The 2,500-nt window shown below is 41.4% G+C and overlaps 1 protein-coding gene and 1 non-coding gene across 2 annotated transcripts in view; both read right to left on the reverse strand.

Moving 5' to 3' along the window:
• Positions 1-2,500, reverse strand: part of otud7a (OTU deubiquitinase 7A) — an 85,584-nt gene that overhangs the window by 50,839 nt on the left and 32,245 nt on the right. The window lies entirely within an intron of this gene.
• trnat-ugu (transfer RNA threonine (anticodon UGU)) lies at positions 2,068-2,143 on the reverse strand. The gene has a single exon. It is a non-coding gene; the product is annotated as a tRNA-Thr (tRNA).

Below are 2,500 nucleotides of genomic sequence, written 5' to 3' on the forward strand. Positions count from 1 at the left end.
TTTTAGAAACCAGGAAATGGCGGAGCAATTTTTGCATATTACACCTTTAACAGGGGAGAGTGGAGCGAGAGTCCAGAGGGAGAGGAGCAGAGGACTGGTACAGAGGCTCTGCTCTGATAGGGACAGAACAACCTAAGTGAACTCTGATAGGCTCAGAACTACCTAGTGGTAGAAGAAGAGCACTCTGATAGGCTCAGAACGACCTAGTGGTAGAGGAAGTGAACTCTGATAGGCTCAGAACGACCTAGTGGTAGAGGAAGTGAACTCTGATAGGCTCAGAACGACCTAGTGGTAGAGGAAGTGAACTCTGATAGGCTCAGAACGACCTAGTGGTAGAGGAAGTGAACTCTGATAGGCTCAGAACTACCTAGTGGTAGAAGAAGTGAACTCTGATAGGCTCAGAACGACCTAGTGGTAGAGGAAGTGAACTCTGATAGGCTCAGAACGAACTAGTGGTAGAGGAAGTGGACTCTGATAGGGACAGAACTACCTAGTGGTAGAGGAAGTGAACTCTGATAGGCTCAGAACGACCTAGTGGTAGAGGAAGTGAACTCTGATAGGCTCAGAACGACCTAGTGGTAGAAGAAGTGAACTCTGATAGGCTCAGAACGACCTAGTGGTAGAGGAAGTGGACTCTGATAGGCTTAGAACTATCTAGTGGTAGAGGAAGTGAACTCTGATAGGCTCAGAACTATCTAGTGGTAGAGGAAGTGAACTCTGATAGGCTCAGAACTACCCAGTGGTAGAGGAAGGGAATTCTGATTGGCTCAGGAACTATCTAACAGTAGAGGAAGTGAACTAAGGGCCTCTGGAGATGCTGTTGTCTAATCTACAGACTATCAGTAATCTGTAACCACACAGATAGATGTTGTCTAATCTACAGACTATCAGTAATCTGTAACCACACAGATAGATGTTGTCTTATCTACAGACTAGCAGTAATCTGTAACCAAACAGATTGATGTTGTTTATCTACAGACTAGCAGTAATCTGTAACCAAACAGATAGATGTTGTCTAATCTACAGACTAGCAGTAATCTGTAACCAAACAGATAGATGTTTAATCTACAGACTAGCAGTAATCTGTAACCAAACAGATTGATGTTGTTTATCTACAGACTAGCAGTAATCTGTAACCAAACAGATTGATGTTGTTTATCTACAGACTAGCAGTAATCTGTAACCAAACAGATTGATGTTGTTTATCTACAGACTAGCAGTAATCTGTAACCACACAGATAGATGTTTAATCTACAGACTAGCAGTAATCTGTAACCAAACAGATAGTTGTCTTATCTACAGACTAGCAGTAATCTGTAACCACACAGATTGATGTTGTTTATCTACAGACTATCAGTAATCTGTAACCAAACAGATTGATGTTGTTTATCTACAGACTATCAGTAATCTGTAACCAAACAGATAGATGATGTTGTCTTATCCACAGACTAGCAGTAATCTGTAACCAAACAGATATATGTTGTCTAATCTACAGACTAGCAGTAATCTGTAACCAAACAGATAGATGTTGTTTTATCTACAGACTAGCAGTAATCTGTAACCACACAGATAGATGTTGTCTAATCTACAGACTAGCAGTAATCTGTAACCAAACAGATAGATGTTGTTTTATCTACAGACTAGCAGTAATCTGTAACCACACAGATAGATGTTGTCTAATCTACAGACTAGCAGTAATCTGTAACCACACAGATAGATGTTGTTGTCTAATCTACAGACTAGCAGTAATCTGTAACCACACAGATAGATGTTGTTGTCTAATCTACAGACTAGCAGTAATCTGTAACCACACAGATAGATGATGTTGTCTTATCTACAGACTAGCAGTAATCTGTAACCAAACAGATAGATGTTGTCTTATCTACAGACTAGCAGTAATCTGTAACCACACAGATAGATGTTGTTTAATCTACACATCCTCCAGCTGTCTCGTTAAATTAAGTCTAGGACTCCACGCAATGATTGGACAATATCTTCTCATAACTTAAACATTTCAGTAGACGCTCTCATCCAGAGTCTCACAGTAGTGAGTGTGTACATCGTACTGGTCCCCCGTGGGAATCGAACCCACAACCCTGACGTTACAAGCACCATGCCCTACCAACTGGGCCACAAAGGGAACACGCCGCAGCCCGTAACATTTGCATAGATTCTAATGAAACAGTGACTGTATCCAATTGTAAAAATCGTAAAGGTTTAAAATGACATGCAAAGTTTCAATAGAATTTTGACCATATGGAACAGTGTCTTACAGTACAAGGCTTGTGCCATGTGTCATGTGATGTATTCCTCATAGACTTGGGTGTACGTGTGACTCGTAGTAACACAACAGCAGCAGGTCTCTCCTGATGGGAACAGACAAGTAAACAAGAGTCATCCTTTAAAGCAACTCCTCTGTGGAGAAACAAAACAGCGTGTTCTCTGAGGTCTGAGTCCCAAACGTCTCCCTGCTCCCTACATAGTGCACTACTGTAGGCCA

The sequence above is a fragment of the Salvelinus fontinalis genome, chromosome 4, assembly GCF_029448725.1.
Source record: "Salvelinus fontinalis isolate EN_2023a chromosome 4, ASM2944872v1, whole genome shotgun sequence".
Classification (NCBI taxonomy): Eukaryota; Metazoa; Chordata; class Actinopteri; order Salmoniformes; family Salmonidae; genus Salvelinus; species Salvelinus fontinalis.